The following is a 24111-nucleotide window of genomic DNA, read 5'->3' as shown; positions in this document are numbered from 1 at the left end:
CGAGTCCAAGGAGGGACTCGGCGAGTCCGAGCGAGGTCTGGGTCGAGGAGTAAGCGACCGACTCGGCGAGTCGGCCAAGGTGACTCGGTGAGTCTGGTCTGGGCAAGGAAAACCCTAAATCCGGGACTTGGAGCTTATTTAAACGCCTCATTCTCTTCCCTAAGGCTCCTTTAGTGCCTCTTTCACTCAGAACAATAAACCCTAGCCGCTATAATCGTTTTGGAGCAAGATCTAACCCTTGGTGAAGCTTTTTGGAGCTTGAGAGAGAGGATAGTCATTGTGGAGCAAGAAGGGGGCCTTGGATCCAGAGTTGGTAGAGCATTTCTGAGCATTTAAGGTAATAAATCATTACCTTCCCTCTTTTGGTTTAATAGATCAACCTTGGCTATGAGATTTGGAGCTTTTATGCCATGCTTAAGAACTATTTTGAGTTAGAAGCCCAGATCTGAAGTTGCTACTTCAGATCTGAGTGTATCTTGGCCTGGAAAGTCATAAAGCATCTTTTTTTGGGTGGATAGTGAAGCCTCTTTGTCTTAAACCCTAGTTTGGATTGTTTTAAGCTTAGATCTCTTAATCTACACGTAAAGTTTGCCACTTTACGTGAGGGATAGGCCTTACAAGTATGAATCTATGAGTTGGAAGCCCTGTTTGGCTCGAAAAGCCACTACATGGATTAAGGACTGAATGGACTCGGCGAGTCCTTTGAGTGGACTCGGCGAGTAGTATGAAGATGGAGGCTAACTCGACGAGTTGGATGAACAAATCGGTGAGTCTGTTGAATATTGCCTTGGACTCGACGAGTCTATTCTTGGACTCGACGAGTCAAGTCGCGAAACCCCAAACCCTTCGAGTCAAGGCTCAGCTTAGTGAGTTGAGTGGGGACTCAGTGAGTTGGACAGGACAGAACTCGGAAATCAGTGAACTCGGCGAGTCTGTAGGCTGACTCGGCGAGTAGGGTCAACATGGAAGGTTGACTTGGGCCAGGACTTTGACTTTGATCAGAGTTGAGTTAGTTGACTTTTAGAGGTCTGTCAAGCTAAGTGTCGCTTTGTTATTGGTAGCTCGGAGAGTTAGAGGAGTAGCGTTTCAGAAGGTGGTTGGTTAGCAGTCCGAGGGTTACCAGCAGAATTCAGCAGTTCAGGTGAGTTTCCTTCCAGTAGGAACGGGTCTAAGGCCACAATGCCGGCCCGTTCAGTTAGCAGTAGTTTCCGGACTTCGGTCTGATGCAGTAGTTAGTATGTTTGATGCCTTCGTGGCTCAGACAGGATTTATGTGCTATGTGTTATGTGTTATGTGTTCCGGGCTACGGCCCAATGCAGTATGCAGTATATGTGTTTATGCTAGTTGATATGTTATGCTATGCTATGTTCAGTCAGTTTCCGGACTTCGGTCCGATGCAGGGGGCAAGGCCCCAGTTAGTTCGGACTTCGGTCCGATGCAGGGGACAAGGTCCCAGTCAGTTTTCGGACTTCGGTCCGATGCAGGGGGAAAAGCCCCAGTTAGTCCGGACTCCGGTCCGATGCAGGGGACAAGGTCCCAGTCAGTCTTCGGACTTCGGTCCGATGCAGAGGGCAAGGCCCCAGTTAGTCCGGACCTCGGTCCGATGCAGTGGGCAAGGCCCAATATGTGCTTTATATGTTATTGTATGGTATGGGGTAGTTTGGGGGAGCTCACTAAGCTTCGTGCTTACAGTTTCAGTTTTTGGTTTCAGGTACTCAGTTTTCAAAGGAGGAGCTCGGGAAGATTGCGGTGCACACACCATAGTCAGCTAGCCTGGGATGTTTTACTCTGATAATAAGTTTGTATTTTGAATTAATGCTACGAAATTATGTTATGTTTTATGATACGGTTTTTATGAATATGGTTTTGGTAATGTTTTAAAAGAAAATTTTAGTTGTGATTTTTGGGACGTTACAGTTAGGGTTCATTACCAGCCTCCTTCGTCGTCAAGCACAGATAAAAAAAATCCTAACCCTAACCTCACCTTGTGTTTCTTGAGCTTTTAGTGGTGTTTTGGTGGTTTAAAGAGGAAGGGATCACCTTTGTGTTGGGTTTTGAGCATTCTAACACTCCTAAGGCATGCAACCCTAATAACCTTGGATCTATGTTTTCTCTAAAAATACATGCAAATAATAATTTCCAAGGTTTACATCCTAACTAGCATAGCATGAAGAACTAGAACCATAAAATACTAAAAGAATGACATACCTTTTGATGATGATTGATTGCTTGGAGTTTGAGAGCCTAGCACCAATAATGTGAATGCCTCAAGTGGAATCACAAATCACCACAAACTTTGGAAACTTGAGAGAATGTGTATGTACTTCTTGAAATCGGCCACCCTTAGTTCTCACACAACTAGTTGTCATTTCAAGCATCACAAGCATCTTTATATAGTGTGGAGGATTAGGGTAAACCCTAATAACCCATCTCTTTTCCTTTCCAAGGATCCATGGGTTAAAATCTCCATGGATCATCCATGGACCCCCATGCATGCTTAGCCCATTCCTAATGAGTGTAAGCCCACATTATATAAAATGCAATAGCCCATGTTTAATTAGTCACCTTTTTTATCACTAAATTAGTTCATAATTAATTTAAGATCAATACTAATTAAACAAAATGATTTCATATTAATATATTATAACTTATAATATATTAATAAATCATAAACATACTATTCTCATAAGATTATCCATAATAATTGTTCGGGTAAAGTGCAAACCAAATGGACCATGTCGGGTCGGGTCAAGTATATACCAAATAAGTTATGGACTTAGACACCTTATCTAACAATCTCCCAGTTGGATAAGTCTAATAACTGTATTTGCCTATATTAATTCAGGAACCAACCAGCAATCGTAGCTCTCGAAAACTCTGTTGAACTATGAAGCATCATTTTAGATAAGTGATCATATAATCCTCTGTTCTCATGATATCAGTCGGACAAATATATGGGACAACACCGTACTTATTGTCCAGCAGTTTGTTTCCCGATTTCCGATTTGTTTGACAAAGAACTTAATCGAACACATCAATTTAGTTCTGACCAAGCCTGGTACATACGTCAAAAAAAAATCATCGAGGGGCCCAAATATCGCTTCTATTTCTAGAAGGAACAGCTAAACTTCGACTCATATGCTTATTCTACTACTTGTTGAATTGTACACAAAGGCACGTTTTATAACATCAAGTTACTGATGCATTTCCGTGCAATTAATGCACAACCAACTCATAGGCAACAACTTATATATCTAGGTTTGAAGACTTATATGATATTACCATCTCACGATCACTCGAGATAAATTCCATGAAGTGATACAAGTGAGCGTGGGTTAATACCAATACTCATAACTTATGAGCACTCATGAATGTTGTAGCAATCATTGCTATGTCTAAACACATTTAGCCATCTACAACCTCGATTCATGACAGTCTTAATTCATACCTACTTCCAACATATGAACGACTGTGGAGTGTTTAAATAACTTAGTCATTTGGAAAGAATAACTTAGTTATTCTGGAAGTCAAAACATGCAAAGTGAAACACAAGAATAATCGAATCCAATATGGTTTCAGAACCCTTTTGAATATAAATAGAACCACCTTTTATTTATCTCCCTATTGATTACACATTATTCGTTGTATAATGTTTCAAAATAATCAACTTAATACTTGAATAAAACAAAAGTTGTCCCATGCTCTTAGCATGTGCGCTTTGTTTTCTAAACAATAGTTATGCCATACTTCAAGTATGCACACTATGTTTATCTATGATCCTTACTTTGTGAAATAGATCAATTGAACATGATTCCAATGATACTCATTTCACAATCCCAAATACTTATCGTAAATGTAAGAATACCAAATTCCTACCATTTACCGAAACCTACCTGATCCTACACTCAAATGCATTGATCCTCTTATAACGACTATGCACAAAGTCATAACAGTTTGGCAACAGACATTACAGAGTACTCCAATAGAGATCAACTCCATGGAAACAAAGCCTCATATTCAAAGTACATTGCTTTGAACATCCTTCTTGCATTAAGTTTTCTAATCTCAAGGAGATTGAATGAATAACTTCCACCTATGGAAACATTTCCATATTCCATTTTGACTATCACTTCTGAACAAGAGTTGCCTCTTTTCAGAAAATGTCAATATGGTCCTGCCAAAATTAACACTATACTTTCAAGTGTCCCTGAGCAACCAATCTTTGGCAAGCCTTAGATTGTCCTAGACAATTGCTTAATCACTTTAATCACATCCAGTTCTAGACTTTTCCTCTCGCAATGCCCTGAGCATTTGAAAAGTTTAGAAAGGATGAATATTATAGCACATGCAATCGATCCTATATCCGAAGCATATGGGACAATTCATGATGTTTGACATAAAAACATGATACTAGACCAGTCTTTTGTTACAATATTTTTTTATTTTCCATGTCCTCAAAATTTGACTATGAAGAGGGATGCCGTAATCATAATCGAATTTTGAGAATGCAATATATATATATATATATATATATATATATATATATATATATATATATATATATATATATATATATATATATAAAGAGAGAGAGAGAGAGAGAGAGAGAATTTCCTTAAGTTGAACCATTCAAACATAAAATTCATATATATATATATATATATATATATATATATATATATATATATATATATATATATCCTTGACTAAAGATGATTAAAATCTCAATCTAAGCTTTTAGAATTGAAATGAAGTATAATTTCCTCTCACTTAATTATAGCAAAACAACTTTTCAACCCCTACAACTTCACGAATTGAAACTTTTGTTTTTCTATAATTAACATTGCTAACTTGCAATGCTATAATAATAATCATGCTCCCACTAACATGATGATTATCAGCATAACACTTATGCTCCCACTAGCTTTGACATGTTTCCAGAAATCAGGTGGACTTCTAAAATTTAGATTCATACACCTCTTCTTAGATAGCTCACATGTGTGTCTAAAAAATTTCCAGAATTATGAAAAGGGATGTTGTAATCATAGTCTCAATTGTTTACCGATTGGAAGAGACCGAAAGGGGGTAAGACAGCACCCTAATATGCTAGGCAGTACCGGTTGAAAGGTACCGTAGGGGTAGGCTAGCACCCGAATATGCTAGGCAGTATGTTTATTGTATAGTATGTGGTATGATTAGGGAACTCACTAAGCTTCGTGCTTACGGTTTTCAATTTTGGTTTCAAGTACTTCTTCTTCAAAAAGAAAGGACTCGGCATGATTGCAGTGCATCACACTATGATTTCCGCATTATGAGATCTTTGGGAGTTGTACTATGATATTACTTTTCTATGACATGTTTTAGGTTACTTAAAATACTGGTTTTTTATGATGAAATGAGTTGACACTATTGACTTTTCATACTACTAGTTTTTATAATTACTTATTCAAAAATTAAATTTTTGGCTCTAAATTTTGGGATATTAAAATTCTTCCATGTTATTGTGCTAGAGGGCTTGTGGCAATAAGCAGTGCAGAAAGGGTAGCATGTCGTAGTGTTTTCAGGTTCTTCGTTTCAAGTGAGCTTTCATCACTATACCTGTGGGTCGAATGCACTAATGTCAACTCACTAAATTTGGTTATGTATCCTTGTGTATAGGATGTTGTTGCACTATACTGAGTTATTCGATATATTAATATCATTATGTGTTAGGATGCAGTAGTCGTGGTATGCTTGTTAGAGTACCAGTAGGCTGGTTATTGTATAGTGGAATGCCCTAAGGACCATATGTAGCCATATAGGATATCCTGAAAACTCTTCATCTAGGATTTATTGCATGTTTCATTTTTGGTTGTGGCTCTAGATTAGGATGATTTTTTTGTGTGGCTATCTCACCTCTAATTACTTATGTTTACGCATCCCATAGAGATTTGATGGTAGTGGAGCAGTGTGATGTGAGGGGTCTAGTAGGTGGTAGTGATTCTTCTCACTACTTTACGTGTGTGGTATTTATGTTTGCGACCATCTGGGTCTTTATTGTTGTTTGTTGTTTTGTCTGAATTACATTGCTAATAATTTGGGATTAGTGATAACCCTTAAACATGTTATTAATCTACATGGCGTGTTGTTAGCCCGCTGAGATTACCGATAATCCACAGGGTTGTTAATAAACCATAGTTGTTTATTATGTTACATTGTATGGATATTTTGGGGGAAACTCATTAAGCTTCGTGCTCATCCAACTTTATTATTTTTTAGGTATCCTCGGTAATCGTGGGAAGGCAAAAGCGTGACTGTATGCATTCATCAACAAAAATGAAAATTCCACGTTGTTATATTACTCTGATTTTCAATAAATGTAATTTGGAACAAATGGTTTTCTTAATATGGATACCGATATTGTGGAGTTTTACCTTAATAAAAGGGAAAAAAAAAAGTTGGTTATGAAAATGTGATGTTACAGGAGGAAGATGAACAAAAGTGTAGATATCACCAACTAAAATCGAAAATCAAAACATACATCGACTTGGTGCTTGTTTGTGGAAGGGGAAAAATAGTTAACATGCATCGAAGATGAATACAAGTGCATGTTTCACTTTTTTTTTTTTTGTTCGTTGATAATCTTTCTTGAAACCATCTAATTGTAAATGTTTTTGCTCTAGATGTTTATGTTCTTAATTGGTGAGAGACATGCACAACAACAAGAAATAGCATTGTTCTTGACTTGAAGGGGGGAGACCACCTAAACCCATGTATTTTGATTTCTAATATCTTTTAGGGTCTACACACAGGATACAAAGGTGGATGCAAAAAAGTTTGATTTATTTTGGGATTCTCCATGATAGATCGTTGTGTTACGTTCACTTCCACGAACAAGGAGGTGGTAATAAGGAGGGGAGAGAGAGAGAGAGAGAGAGAGAGAGAGAGAGAGAGAGAGAGAAAGAGAGAGAGAGCGACAGAGAGAGAGAGAGAGAAAGAGAAAGAGAGAGAGAGAGAGAGAGAGAGAGAGAGATGACATTGGAGGTTGCTGGTAAGGCCTTTGGTGGTGGTCATTAGCAGAAAATGGTTGTGAATTAGGCCTTTCTGGCAACGTTGAGTAGGTGACCACCGATGATGGTCAATGTTATAGAAAGGGAGTGAGGGAGCTTTGAATGAGGCTTTAGCTCTTGCACTTCTGGAACCAGAGGAAAAGAGCAACATCCTAAATGATGAAGGGGATGTGGCATCTTACTTGATGAGGTGAACTTGTGATTTAATGACAAGGATTTTAGTATGTGTTGTCTATGCTTCTAACTTGTGTTGACTATACTGTTAGCCAGTAGTAAATCAAGGATTTCAAAAATGGTGACCTTTTAAAATTTAACATGAAGTTTATACACTTATAATGCAAGAAACGAAGATGAGGGACCTTTTAAAATAAAATAAAGTAGTTGGTTGAGCTACAAAGACATTTACCCAATACCCTTTTTTGTCTCCAATGGCATTAATCGTTAACGAAACACTAATCGAAATACATAAGTAATGACTTAGTGCTTAAAAATAAGATTATACCCCATTATTTGATTATATTGTCAGAATATATTCTTAGAACATGTTAACACAATTTCGTAGAAATAAAGAACGTCGAAAACGGAGATCGTACGCAAAAGTTACACTCTTTTTAAGAAAAACATCAGTTATATAAATGAGTTTTCCATAAAGGAACATTGAATCCATTTGTTGGGTTAGTTATGCATCTCGTTAAGTATTTTTTAGCACGCTTTTGGACTCAGACTATACCCCCATTATTTGATTCCATTGTCAAAATATTTTTAGCACGAAGTTACAGTCATTTTACAAAATTGGTCACAACGAGAAAACTATAAAAATTACCAAATTGAAACTTCAAACATGTTTTTAACATAGTTTCATGTTTTGTTCGGGAATTTCGATCACATATTTGAGATCACCATGTTTGGGACATCAAACATACATACAGAAAGTTTCAACGAAATCAGATTTCGTTGAGTTTTGGCATGCAGTTCGAGACGACGACACGTGTCACCACCTAAGTGGTGACACTTATTAAGCTCTTTATGACCCAATAACCTTTCTTCTCTGTATAAATAGAAGAGAAGTTCAACCTTTTTCTTTGCGCTTCCTTCGTCTCTCTCTCTCTCTCTCTCTCTCTCTCTCCCCAAAATCTGGTGATCATACCACCTCTAGCCACCATTGTCACCTCCTTGCATCACTACCCAATGCCATCTGATGTCACCACCCACCCTCCAATATCCCCCTCTATTCCAGACATCATTCTGGAATACCCTTTTAGAATGATATGTTTGGTTAAGACTTTAGTCTAGAAACTTAAGGTTTTAGAGACAGGGTCGGCCCATGGACCACACCGGGCCCCCATATGCCAAAGGGCCCCATATTTATAGAAGTTATTGGGTCATATTAGTGACAGCCAATATTTTTTAAGCCTGGTGGATTTATTTTGGCCCAATATTTTCATTTACTAGGTGCCAAACCAAACCCAAATTAAAGAAGCATGAGGAATTAAGCGTGCAGCATGCCTATGCGTTCCAATTTCCAAGGCCAATTTAATTTCTTCAACCTTTGCTTCACTTGAATCGCTTCCATGGAAAATCCGAATGACATCATCGTCTATCTCTCCCGATGCCAACGCCCTAACGGTTAGTTATCATTATTCTATTTCTAGTTCCAATTAATCAGTTCTTCTCTTCTCCTTTTTTCTGATTTTCTGAATTCACTGCCCAAATACACAATACGTTGCTCATTCTTTCTCTTCTAATTTCCAATTTCATTTATCTCAAAAAAATGTAGTAACAATCGAGATTGTGGAAAGTAGCATACAATACTCTTTCAAAATCAGTAGTTTCTATTGTGTATGTCTCTAATTCCTGAATTTGTGGACGATGAACTCGTGTTGTTAAGGCTTCACGGAGTGGGATGCAGTTTGGAACCACGATGGTGACACGTGGCCAGGAACACCGCCCCCAGGGTGCGGTTAAGTGCAACCAAGACCGCAGTGCGGTCCTTGAAGACCGTGGTTTGTGATTGGTTGTTGGTGGGTGTGACCGTTGGGGGCATAAACGAATTGATTTATTTATTTATTTATTTATTTATTTATTTATTTTTTACCTTTTGAAAGTGTGGTACCACTCCCTTGGTGTGGCAAGAAACCACACTTATGTGGTAAAAAGTGACATGGCGCTGATGTGGCGGGGGAGGGAGTGTAGTTTCGGTGGCACTACACCCTCCAACCTAAGAATCCGCAACTGCAAAATCAATCGATGGAAATTTATTCATTAAAATAGAAATATAATTTTCTGAGTTCTTTTTTACTAAGAATCTGCAAAATCGATTTTGTTATGAATTATTGTTCATGATTGAAATAGAATTTTCTGATTTCGATATTGTTTGAACCATTGCCTAATTCGGTTTAACAATTTTGTAAACTTCAGATTTCTCATTTCTTTTGGGCTACTCATGGATGTTATAATCAACCAAGATCGACTCTAAGAGAGCAGCTAAACAGATTATAGGTACACTCTTTTCAAAAAAAAGAGTTAATCTTTTTTTTGTGATTCTAATTAATTTGAAAGATGATTTTGTTTTAAGTTGATATCTCTGTTTTCAAATCTTCAAACTTCTCAATTCTGTTTGGAGCTCAAAGTACTAAGAATAAAAACAGCCAAGAGAAAGTTGACGCATGACTATGGTGCAAGTAGTTTCTTCTCACTTTATTTTGTTAATTTGTTATGTATGGGAATATTTATGATTGATTATTGATCTTTTATTTTTGGGAATCTGTGTAATTGATTGTGGATTTGTTATTTTTGGGAATCTATGTGATTGATTGTTACACATAAAAATATATTAGGGTTGAGAGCATCTTCCGACTTTTTATTTTGTTGCTTTGTATTAATAATTGTTAGATTATTTGGTTTTCGGGACTTGTCCGGGAGCATTTTTTTCATAGGTGGGGGAGTTCTCAATCTTCATACGTATTATATTTTTTAATTAATAAATATTTCTAGAGGTTTTGTCTTCCTTTATATATATATATATATATATATATATATATATATATATATATATATATATATATATATATATATATAAGGCCCTCCGTTTTTTATTTTGCTTCAGACCTCAAATTGTCTATGATCAGCGTTGTTTAGACGCACACACTCTCTGTTGGAACCACAAAGTCTACATGAATTTCTTTACCAACTAAGTATAAAAACTTAGTAAAACTCTCTATTTATAACCGTTAATCACGTGCGAGCGAGGAAGTTATGTATAAATCCTATGTGGGGACCTCCCCACCTGTAGCTATAACCTAGTCTAACGAGGCAAATGGTGATAACTAACCTTTTCGTTTTGTTTTGACGACGTAGATAAAATGTTGATGATGTTCTCAGCACACCACTTGTAGTTCCATACAAAGGCTTATTCGTCATAGTGCAATTATAGTTTCATGTAGTGTTAATTACACTCTAATACTAGCACATTATACAAGTAGTTGGGTTATGTTTAAGTATCATAAACACTTAAACCTATAGTGCCTAATCTTCTATAGGTATAGGACTAAGGAAACAATTATATCTAGCACACACTCTTATATGGTAGAGCAAATTATATGTCAGGTTGGTACTTATACCGTTTATTTTTACACTTTTTGGGTTAGAAAAAGTAATATTTTATATCAGTCTAAAACACTTCTACAAATTTGTTTTATTTTATACTTTTTGTTAGAAAAAAGTACAATTTTTATATAAACCGATCAACCAGTCAAAATGATATAAAAACACTTTTGGTTAAAAAAAATACAATGGAAGAATACGCACATTGAAGACCTATATTTCGTAAATAGGCATGTATGGCATTTCGATAATGTATTAATAGACATCAGTAATGTAATATCTATTTCGACATTAATAGAAGTTTACATTTTGTATTTTTCAATGTATGTTTAACAACTGTGATCAATGACTATGTCGCACAACTCAGGGTTTTCGCAGCTGGCCGAGGGTGTGACAGAATGAGATAAGGTCGTGAAGCATCTAACTAAAACCTTATGGACGCAAAACATAACCTACAATTATATTGCAATGAAAATAAATACATATAACTAGTCCATTTATGTTTAGTATAATATGTGCATATTTACATCAAAACATATGTGATTTACATAAGAATGGTCCTACTTTTATTGAATTTTGAGCTATATGTGTAGGAAACAAGGAGTACAAAGACTATTATATATTGAAAAAGGGGGCGTACCAAACGAAGGAAGAAAATTTGAAAAATCCTTGGCAGATTACTTGACATTGAACATACCGTCTATATTGCATCTAAGACGTTTTGGTCAAATTTTGTCAAAATCTTATAAAAGATTAGAATTTTAAGATTTAATGACTGGAAACATACTCATGTCATTGTACATGGCATCTAATACGTTCGTACATGTATTGAACTTAATATCTCGATTAAAACGATCTTGTGATATAAAACAATGAAAATAAACACCTGAGTTTGAGAGGATGTTTGATACACACACTAAAACACAAACTAAAAACACACATTAATACACCCACTACTTCTGACATCCCATGTTTAGTTGTAATCTAAGAAGCATACTAAGTGGTTGTTCGTTTTTTAAAAAGTTTTTGACTAAAAAATGGTTGCACGTGTGCTGTGCAACGCAACACTTCCTCTTAAAACAAATTCTCATCTTAGTTTAAATTATTTTATTTGACATATATTTGTTTTAATTTATTCAATATGTTTATTATTTTAATAATATTACGATAGATATAATAAACAATTCAAATATATTTTACATAATTTCAAAATTCGTTTGGTAAATTTCATATTAATATTTTTTTTGTTACATTGTTTGTAACCTAATATTAATAAATTATAAAGTTCATCAATAATATTACTAAATCTATTGAAGTTGACCGAAAAAACAAATATCGCCTTGGAAAATTTAATGGAATGGGCATGTTGTTCGCTAAATTAACAATTTTATTTATTGTTATTTAGCAATTATTATGTTTAAATTATTTTATATAAATGTCTTTAAAAATCATATCATCGCAATTATCTTTATATTCGATTTGCATGATATGATTAAAACTAAATAAATTTTTGATTTAGATTTATTTTTAGCTACCGTATGGTTAATTTCAGTTTATTGTATCAACCTACAGATGTTAAAAATAAAAACAAACTTTTTATTACAGTTTGCAGACATTTTGATCACCTTTTCTGCTCCAGATAGTTGTTAAATATGGTCCACATACTAGAAACGTTTTAGTTTCCAAAAAACAAACACCTAATATGCCATAGGAAGTTTAATAACTTGCCATATTTGAGAAATTCTATAAAGAAGGGTTGTCTCATTTACTAAGAGAGTGTTTGACTAAACTTATGAAAAATAAATATTTTTTAACTTATAATTTATAAGCTGATAAGTTAGGGCATCTAACTTATGAATTTTGACTTATTGTATGGAACCAATTATAAAGTTAAAATAAATAAATAACATCCCTTAAGGTTAGAAAACATCATCCAAACACTCCTAAGCATCCGATTGTGAATCAAGTGTCCTTTGATTGCGATCAGAGAAAATAAAGCCACTCTTATAAGGGCCAAGGCTTTCAATTAGAGGCCTAGGACATTCGATAAAATGGTAATTGGGCTTTACTACTAGGAGTCTAGGACTGCATGCTAAAGATGGGGCTTGGGCATTCTTTTCGAAAAATAAATCTCAAATTTATTTATTTAAAGTTTTGAAATTTATTTTTTGCTTATTATGATGCATTATTTTGATTTGACAAAAAAAATCAAATCAAGTGGTGTATAATAAGTTATTAGAGGATGTATTTTTAATAATGTAAATATTAAAAAAGATTAGATTACATACGTAAATTCTGTAATGAAGATGAATGAATAGAATCATCCAAAAAAATATATTTTTATTTCCGGTTTATTTTTATTTCTCATGGAATAACTTAGATACTGATACACGGGCAATTTATGTTTTAGAAAATTGTATTTACAAACCTCAATTTTTATAATTCATGTTATATAATATGCATATTCAAGTATGTTTATACTGTTTTATTTCATTGTATAAAACATTTTTCATGTTTATTTTTGTTTTACGTATTTGTCATTGATTCACTAATCAATCTCATATCCAAAAGTGTCGATATTCTTTGACACACCCTAAGGTATATCAAACGTATTCTTCGAGTAAATACAACTTCGTAGAAGAGAAAAAAGTTATTAACTGATTGATCTATGTTGTCATCGACTAGCACATGCATTGTATTTAAATAATGAAACGAGGTAACAATGTTGCTAACAACTCAAACTTATCTAACCAAAACATTATCTAATAGAATAATTCAAATATAAAGTAAAGTTATCATTATCCACGTGAGGCTCATGGTTTGCCCAAGATGAAATCATTTTGCCAAAAGGCTTTGGTAATTACTCGTCCATTTGTCCTTCGCACAGGCTGTAATGTATCATTCCCCACTTCTTCTTAACTAACCTTGTCATCAATGTTAAAACGAGGGTATGTCGCCTTGAACTCCTCTAGCAATTCCCACGTTGCATTCTTAGGTGAACTACCCACCATTGCACCAAAACTTGTCATGCAGCCTGCCCCTTGCGCAATACACTTCGAACGTCACAAATAGCTAATGACTGCTCCAACAAAGATTCGTGCTCATCTTCATCAGGGAGTGTTGCTACAACGGGAAGTAGGGAATTTGTCACCCTTAAATGGACTTTGGAAATCCATGGTGCTTGACCACAATCTCCATAAAGAGTTATGCAACCTTCTTCGCATTGTAATGAGATAGAAGAGTCCTAAAATGAGCATATTTTGATAGCCGATCTACAACAACTAAGATCACAGTCATCCCCTTTGACATGGGCAATCCCGTAATAAAATTCATCGAAGCCTCCTCCCACACAGCCCCCACTGTTGGTAAGGGTTGAAGTAACCCACCTTCAGCTTGCCTCGAGTACTTGGTCTGTTGGCACACCAAGCACTTCCCCACAAACTCTAGGGTCCGGGTAATTTTGGCCAATTTCAGGTGTGTGAAGTTTATGTGGCGTTTCATTTCTCCATGGTACATTACTTTATTTCTTGGTCCCTAGTTAAATGCAGATAAATTAATTCAAAATACGATGCTATAGAAGAAGTTTATATGTGTGAGTTGAAGTTGATAATGAAGTCATATTCTTATTGAAAAAGATAAATTACAAGTGTTCTAGATAGAAAAGCATAAGAGTTAAAAATAAGAAAGAGAAGAACAAATGCTAACTAAGACAAAACCATAATGGGCTAAAAGCTAAAGAGCCCATAAACATAAAGGCTAAAGAGCTCGTAAACATGTGCGCCAACAACATATAGGCTAACATCTCCCTTCAGACTCACAATGCCTCATCAATAAGCATTGAAAGTTTGTCACACAAAAAACCGAAACTAGGATGCCAACAAAGCCTTCATAAAAATATCTGCAACTGCAAGGTTGATGAAACAAACGGAACGAATATGGTCCGAGTTATAACTGATGACAGGTGAAGTGACAATCAATCTCAATATGTTTCGTCCGCTCATTGAAAATAGAATTCTTCGCAATTTGTATCGTACTTTTGTTATCACAATGCAAAGGAGTAGGTGAAGAAATGTGAAACCCCATATCCGCAAGAAGTCATTGTAACCAGATAATCTCATATGTAGTCACAGACATAGCACGCTACCCACCCTTCGTGGAAGATCTAGAGACAATGTCCTCTTTATTGCTCTTCCATTAAATGAGAGATTCTCCAAGAAACACACAAAATCTGATGGTAGATTTATGATCATGACGATTTACATCCCAATCAGCATCACTATAGACATGTAACTCAAGAAAAGACATCAAGGGGAAAAAAAAAAAAAAAAAAAAAAAGCTCTGAAACTGAGTCCCATAAAGGTAGGGAAATGTACAAAAAAGCTCCAATATTTTGGGAAAAATTTTAATAAAATCCTAAATTTTATTTTTTGAATAAAAAAATCCCGACTTTTTAACTTTTTGAATAGAAAAGCTCAATAAACCAGTTAATTTATTCACTTTAACAATTTCTGACCTGTTCAGCAAGTTATAGGACCAAATTGTTAATTTTTCCAAAATAATGGGACTTTTCTGTAGATTCTGTCAAAACTTATATATAATGTATAAATGTATTTTTTACATATTTATATCTATTTTTACGTACTTTTGTATTTTGTTAAGTTTTTATATTTACATGTTTACATATGTGTGTGTCTATATATATATATATATATATATATATATATATATATATATATATATATATATATATATATATATATATATTTGTAAGTTTTTATATGTATATGTTTACATTCTTTATGTATTTTAAATTTATAAACATATTTTTTAACATATTTATATGCATTTTTAAGTGCTCGATATATTTTATTTATTTATTTTTATGTGTTATTTTTTATGTATTATGTATTTATGTATTTTTTTTTTAAAGTTTTTTATATAGATGTTTATGTATTTTTATGTATTTTAAATTAAACGTATTTTTTTACATATTTATACGTATTTTACATATTTTATGTATTTTGATGTTTTTTTATGTATTACACATTTATATGTATTTTTATATATTTATGTATTTTTTTAAGGTTTTTATATATATGTTTATGTATTTTAAATGTATAACTGTATTTTTTTACGTATTTATGTATTTTTTTACTTCAAATCGTTTTCATCATTTCATCAAATTCGTACAATGTAACACCGTAAATTTCCAAAACAATTTTTCGCATTTATAAAAACATAATTCATTTGTAAATCATAAAAACATCATTGTTTGAAACTCAATGTATAACATATAACAATATCCCAAGATCTCGTATCATAAAATCCCATGTGTGTACTGATCAAGCCGGCTCCTTCCCGCGATCCTCACTAGTACCTGAAACACATAACACAAAACACTGTAAGCACAAAGCTTAGTGAGTTCCCCAAAATACCACATATAACACATATTAGCCACTCGAGGCTATAACTCTATGGGTCCGTGCACCCAAACTCTGTGAACCCTCAGGTTCTAACTCTGTAAGCATGCACAGCATAAATCACATAAAAGAATGCAGTACAACAAACAATATATATATAAAGCACTGTATCACATAACTCTATTTACCTATTCAAGGTAAAGTATAGTGAGAAGACTCACCTAGCGTATCTCGGTAACTCGTAAATCCCTGAAATCACTAGTGCTCGATCTCCCGAGCTATATTCCTCCTATAACACAATGCATCTCTAATTAACACTTCCTAATTAAGGTTGACTAACTCTATCAAGTCAACAACGGTCAACTCTGGTCAATGGTCAATGGTCAACCCCGACTCGTCGAGTCTGGCGTGGACTCGCCGAGTCCCTACGAGGACTCCATTTCCTCTGAGTCCCTTCCGACTCACCGAGTCACTCACCCAACTCGGTTACTCAACCTCTGGTTCGAAATCTATGAACAACCTGCATTAACTCGTCGAGTCTGCCAATAGACTCGACGAGTGCATTCCATGCACAACCCCAAACGACCTTCTGAGGTCAGATCTGTTCCACTAACTCATAGATCCAGTCCTTCCAAGCTTATTTATCATGTAAAGTTCATGTCTTAGCGTTCATATCACACCTAATGGCTCATAAATGGTGTTTTGACCTCAAACACAAAGATCCCAAACCAAAACCTCCATGGATTCATAAAAAGCTTGGACAAAGGGACACTCTGGACCTCCAAGGGTCCAGATCTAGAACCTAACTCGCTTAAGGGACCAAATGGGCACTAGATCTAGCCACAAAAGGGCTCAACAAACCCTAAATCAACATGAGCATCACCTCAATAGAAAAAGGTTCGAAAATGGTACCTCAAATGTAATGTTTTGGACCTCCAATCTTCAGGAAGTTGTTCCTCTTGCTTCCTCTTGGCTAAAACTTCCTTTCCCTTGCTAAACAACACCTCCAAGGTTTATAATGGCTCCTTCTCTCACTACACACGCTCAAATGCACTAGGGTTTCGCTCTGGGGGATGGTGAGCACAAATGACGGCCATAAGGCCCTTTAAATAGGCCCCAAACCGGAGAAATTAGGGTTTCATTAAACAGCGCTAACTCGCCGAGTCCACTATTGCGACTCGTCGAGTCCGGTCATTAACCCGGATGAGAAATCGCGTCTCTACTCGGCGAGTCTACGCACCAACTCGTCGAGTTCTTCCTCAAAACTCAAAATAAAAAGAAAAAATATAATACTTGAATTTTCCGGATGTTACATACAACTTCTTCAATTATGTCTAGATGGTTTTCCTACATATCCACATATTTTAAGCTTTTCCCATTAGCTTATCTTGAAATAAACATCGAATGGGAAAAGCTTAAAATATATGAGTATATAGTAAAACCATCTACATATACTCGAAGAAGCTGTGCAAATTAGATAAAATAATGAAGACGAATTGAAGTAAAAAAAAATCCATAAATACGTAAAAATAATACGATTAAACATTTAAAATACATAAAAATATATAAACATCTATATAAAAAAAACTAAAAAAATACATAAAAATACATAATACATAAAAAAAACACATAAATATATGTAAAAAATATGTAAAATACTTAAAATACATATAATTACGTAAAAAAAATACGTTTTTACATCTAAAATGCTTAAATATACATAAACATCTTTATAAAAACTTTTTAAAAGATACATAAATACATAATACATAAAAAAACACATAAAAATATATAAAATACTTAAAATAGATATAAATACATAAAAAAATATATGTTTATACATTTAAAATACATAAAGATCTACATAAAAAACTTTAAAAAAATACATAAATACGTAAAAATACTATATAAATACATAATACATAAAATATAACACATAAAAATACATTAAAAAGATATGTAAAATGGTTAAAAATATATATATAAATAAGTAAAAATATATGTTTACACATTTAAAATACATAAAAATATAAAAATATATACATATAAAAACTTAAAAATACACAAATACGTAAAAATAGATAAAAAGACGTAAAAAAATATTTATACATTATATACAAATTTTGACGAAATCTGCAAAAAAAATATCATTATTTTCAAAAAATTAACAATTTGGTCTCATGATCTGCTGAACAGATAAAAAAAGGAAAAAGTGAATAAATTAGCCATTTTTGGATTTTTCTATTCAAAAAGTGAAAAAGTTAAGATTTTTTTGTTTAAAAAATAAAATTTAAGACTTTATTAATAATTTTCCAAAAATATTAGGACATTTCTAGAGATTTTGACATGAAGGCATCTTAGAATACGGAGTACAAATCCTCAATGAACAGATGTAGGAATAGTAACAAACTGACTGACAACATGAACATCATTAGCGATATTCGGACGAATAACTTTGACATAAACCAAACTTTCAACAACGATTTGGTAAAGATTCGGATCAGACAAATGAACACCGTCAGTAGGAGAGTATCGTTCATTGGTTTCAAGAAGAGTATCTACAGTCCAGTTGTTAGAGAGCCCCGCTCGTGTAAATAAGTCATATATATATGTATATATATATATATATATATATATATATATATATATATATATATATATATATATAGTCTGGGAAAGAAGATACCCCTTCTTAGAGTGAGGTACCTTAATACCTAATAAATAATGCAACAAGCACAAATCCTTCATAGAAAAGTCAAATCATGATTACACTGAACAAATCAATTATAGGTAGTCACTGTGGAAAATTTATCACACCAAGCATGAGGTGCTTGCTTGAGACCATAGAAGGCTTTGCAAAGCCAACAAACCTAACCCAGCTACTATTGGATTCCTGGGGTAGGAGACAAATAAACCTCTTCATGGAGGTAACCATTCAAAAAGACATTCTTGACATCCATTGGAAAGATCTTCCATTGTGGAACAGATGCAACTTGTAACACTCGTGTTTCTAGCCTAGACATTTATATTGAGGTGATAGTCTAGGTTAACCTTTGTAACTCATTTTGAAGAAATGAAAAGGAATTATGTGAATTATGTGTTTTATGCTTAATTATTAGGGTTTAATTAATTAAGAATAAAAATGAGCGTCAAAAATTAAATTTTAGATAAATCCGATATATATATTAAGAAACTTGAAATGGGCGTGACAAGGATTACGGATATATAAAGATTACTGAAATCCGAGTTATAACGAAGAAGTTATGACATGTCGAAGTTTCATGACAAAACCGGCACGGGGTCGAATGTCGTAAAAAGTGAGTTTTCGATAAACTACTTTTTGGCCTTAGTGATCTAAACGAAACTCGTAGTGTTCGTTAAACCGAGAGTAGGTATAAAAAGAACACCCAAATCTGACTTCGTATGAGAAAGTTATGATTTTTCGAAGTTTCAGCTTAGCAGTAGACAACTAAAAACTCGAATTTTAGATTGAGTGATTTTTAGTCGACACAACCCAAACGAGAATCGAAGGTCTCGTCATTAGTAGCACAACGGTAAAAATTCTGATGAAAACGGATGTCGAATGAAGAAGTTATGAATTTTTAATAGATTTCCTATCCCGATCTGTTAAAAATAATAATATAAAAATTAAAATCAAAATTAGCCGACAAAGTTTAAACGAAAGTTGTAGAGCGTAATTTTACCTATGCGTGCATATAAAGAACATCAAAAACGGAGCTCGTATGCGAAAGTTATGGGTTTTAGAAATTCTTGCACAAAAACCGAGAAAATTCGCATAGTCACATTTTTGCCACGTCACCCTCACTCAAAACGCACCACGTGTCCAAAATTCTGCTTTGTCATCCGAGCTGCTAAGCTATTTGAAGTGGTCCACTAGGAGTCTGACGCATGTCCCTTATCACGTGTCCGAATCTCGCAGGAGGAGCCACGTCCGAAGCCTCAGACTAGACTGTGGTCCAATCAGGAGGCGACAGCGAGCCCTTCGCATGCGCAGCCCGCGTGCAAAGCCACCTGCCCCCTTCGGATCTGCTGCCACCTGGTAGCTTCTCAGCCGTCCGATCAGAAGCCCCCTATAAATAGAAGGTTGCGAGCCTTCTCGGATAATTTTAATAATTTGTCCATTTTCACCCCCTTTTCTCATATTTCTTTCATTTTAACATCCCCCAAAGCCTTGGTATCGATTATAAGCCCTGGATTACGCCTCTAAGTGCCCGAGAAGCCTGGGAAATTTATCTTTTCAGTTTCGAAGCCTGACCTTTGCAGAGCCCGGTTTCTTAATAAGACTCCCGGTTTTATTAGAAACGAACATTTTAGGAAACGAACTGTTGCCCGATTATCATCAAATCATGTGAGTGTATAGTCACCTTCATCTTACACCTAGATATGAAGTATTTTATATGAAATACGTGCTATGTGTAATTATATTTATTGTTTAACTGAGGTGACTGTTGAATTGATGTTTTATACAAGTTTTAAATTGTATATGTATTTTTATCTACAAATATGTTGGGTAAAAGATGGGTAGATAGTGATGTGTGATAAAATAAAAGTGATGAGAGGCCTCGATGTGATTTGAGATCCAGTCATCTAGCAGAGTTTGGATGACGACCACGGACTTTCTAGACAGTCCAGTGGAACACTGTCAGGCCCGCAACCTATAGGTGTAATAAGCTAGAGTGTTCATTTGTTGTACTCCATCCCCCTCATGGTTGCCTTTAGGACATGTATGGTTGAGGAAACCCCTTAGCAGTAGTGTCCATCCCGATGATATTCTTTAGGCTAGGTCCCTTGTGATAAGTGTTTAGGGACGTAAAGTGAGGATAACGGGAACGGGTAATCAGGGTTATTGTTGATCGATGAACTTAATAAGTTTATTATTACTGTGGGTTGAAAACCTTATATGCTCACCAAGCTCCCAAGCTTGACCCACTCAGCTTTTAATGTTACACGTAGTGGACCCCGAGCATAGTCGGAGGACGACGAGAGATTTTTGAATTATGTTGAAAGGCTTATAATGTCTTGGTTTATGCTTTTGATCTGTATCGGAACATGACATCCCGAGGTTTTGATATGAAATGAAACTATACATTTCTTAAAGAAGGTTTTGATAAACTTTTATCATGTTTTGTTTTGGGGACCAATTCTGCAACATCTTTTAAAAAGATTTCTCTAATTTTATTTTAAAAAGCATAAATTAAGTCGGTCTTTTCTGGCCGAGAAATTAGGGGATGTCACACAACTACAATCATAGTACGAATTATCATCATCTTTTCCACTGGTAAAAGATCTCCTCATAATTAAAACATTACTGTTGGGAATACGCTTTTGCTACAAGTTTGGCCTTGTACCGCTCAACAGACCTATCAAATTGTGGTATCTTGTACTCCCAACGACAACCAATCATATGTTTCCTAGGAGTAAGGGAAACCAAATCACATGTATGTATCTGATGAAGAGAAGTAAGTTCCTCGGCCATAGCATTTTTCCAAAGAGGATCTAATAGAACTTCTTTATACGATTCTGGTTCAAACAGATGATGAATTCTCACTATAAATGAAGCAAATGATCATGAGTATGTAGAGTAGGAAAAATATGGAAGCTTGGTGGACTTGATAGAACGAGTAGACATCCTGAGGTGTGGTGGAGGTAGGTCTTCAATCTCAACAGTCGAAGGTGCGGACTCATGTATACGAGAAGTCGATGTACTCTCTAAAGAAGTTGGCATGTCCTGAACTGGAGGATCAGGCGGTATAGATGAATCTCGATCCTCTGTATCTTCATGAAAAGGATCAATATGAAGAAGATCTGACTTCGTTACATCGTGGTCTGCAGCAAGAATCGAGTAGAAAGGAATATGTTCCAAAAAAGTGACATGTCGAGAAACATATAACTTCTGACTCACAGGATCATAGCAATGATATCGTTTCTTTCCAAAACCATACCACAAGAATACACAAATAGTAGATTTCAGTCCCAAATTTTTCCTCTCAACATGAGGAAGAAGAACAAACCAATTACATCTAAAGACTCGTAGAGCAAAGTAGTATTGTAAGTGACCATATAGCTTCTCAAAAGGAGACATTATTGAATTCAATGCATTAGGGATAGGATTAATCACATAAACATTTGTTAAGACTACTTTTCCCTAAAAGGCACTAGGAACCTGCGTAGAAAAGAGTAATGAACGAGTTTACTCAACAATATGACAGTGTTTCCATTTTGCTACACCGTTTTGCTGAGGAGTATTGGTACACAATGATTGGTGTATGGTATCATCAAAAGCAACTATATTAGTAAACTCATTAGAGGTATATTCACCCCTGAGTTACACATGAAGCACTTTATCACAATTGAATATTGAGTTTTATCAAGAGCTCTAAAATTATTGTAAATGCCAAGGAAATCAAATATGCATATCATAAGGTAAACCCAGGTATATGAAGTATAATCAACTATAAAAGATACATATTAGGTCGACCGACCTTTTATGCATACTAGTGTAGGACCCCAGACATCATAATGAATAATGTTAAAAGAAGCAATAAAGAAAGACATACTTTTACTGAAATGTATTGCAAAGAATTTTACCAGTTTACAACCACTACAATCAAAAATATCACAAGTGTTCAAATCACCTGAAACATCCCTAGAAGCTAGAAAACTAAAATATGATACATATAAATATCCCAAACGAGAATGCCAAGGATAAAACTGAGACGAAAAAGGACTCAAACAAAATGAAGACAAATCAATACTGGATGCAACAACATACACTATGAGAACCTCCAAGACATAAATTTCTCCCACCCTATGGCCGATACCAATCACCTTGTGAGTGTGTTGGTCATGTATAACACATATGGAATCAGAAATGAACACCCAATTACCAAACTTACATAACTGGCTAACCAAAATAGGATTCAAAGTGATCATCATGCTTATGTAGTCAAGATGGTATGAACTATGCAAGAAGGATTTAACCATTAATGAAAATGATCGACACTCTAGTCCATGTTTGACCAAAAGTAAAACTGGTCAAAATTCAAACATGTTAAAAGTCAACAATCAAAGCCAACTCAGTGAACCACTACATCATGGTGAACTCTTGGTCACGTTGTGGCCAAGTCTGGACAAAACAATCAAGAGGCAGAGCACCACCACGCTGTGGGCCTTCCTTGACCGTGTCGTGGTCTCTGGCAGAATGACCTTTTTCCTTCAATAAGAACTTAATCCATAAACACCAAGGCTCAAAACATTAGATATGGTACCTAATAGCTTTATAATGAATAAAGTTTCCAACTTTATCCATTAGGATGGTCCATGCAACCAAGATCTAGATTTTAAGTCTCAAAGGGCCAAGAATTCATCTCTCTCAACGTAATCAAATAAGTCCAAGTCTCCAGCCTACAGATCTGAATCAACATGATGTTTAGATGGATAAAGTTTCCAAATTTACCCATAATAATGCCAAAAACTTTCAATATCTAAACATGAATAAACCCAAAATAATCTAAAGGAACAAGATAACTTGTATGGCTTAAAGGGAAGGAAAAAGATCATAACTTTCCTAGTCTATGAGTTCCAATAAGAATTCCAAATAGATCAAAAGATATTGGAGTTCACACAACTCCAATATTAGCCATAAAATGGATTAAACGTTCTAAAAACTACAAATGACAAGATCTAATGAATTAAAGAGAAAAATATGAACTTTATACCCACAATAGTCCATAAACGGAGTGACTTTGATGGATCCAAATGTAACACCCACACAACTACCACCCTACGGTGGCTTATGGTGGCAGAAATGATTTCAAGGCATCAACCACCATGGTCGGCAGCCATGGTGTGTTTTTCCTCAATCTCCGGTGAAGCAAACACACCCACTCACGTTTTCTGGTTCGTAAATTAGTCCAGCCACCCACCTGGTGGTGTTCAACGGACGACATCAACCCATAATGGCAGACAACCGTGGCGCTTGCGGTGGCGGCAAGCCACAATGACAGCAAAAGTGGTCG

Source organism: Lactuca saligna, chromosome 9, assembly GCF_052625555.1.
Source record: "Lactuca saligna cultivar CGN05327 chromosome 9, ASM5262555v1, whole genome shotgun sequence".
In the NCBI taxonomy this organism is placed as follows: domain Eukaryota; kingdom Viridiplantae; phylum Streptophyta; class Magnoliopsida; order Asterales; family Asteraceae; genus Lactuca; species Lactuca saligna.
The sequence above is the reverse complement of the archived record's forward strand: the minus strand, read 5'-3'. Positions refer to the sequence as shown.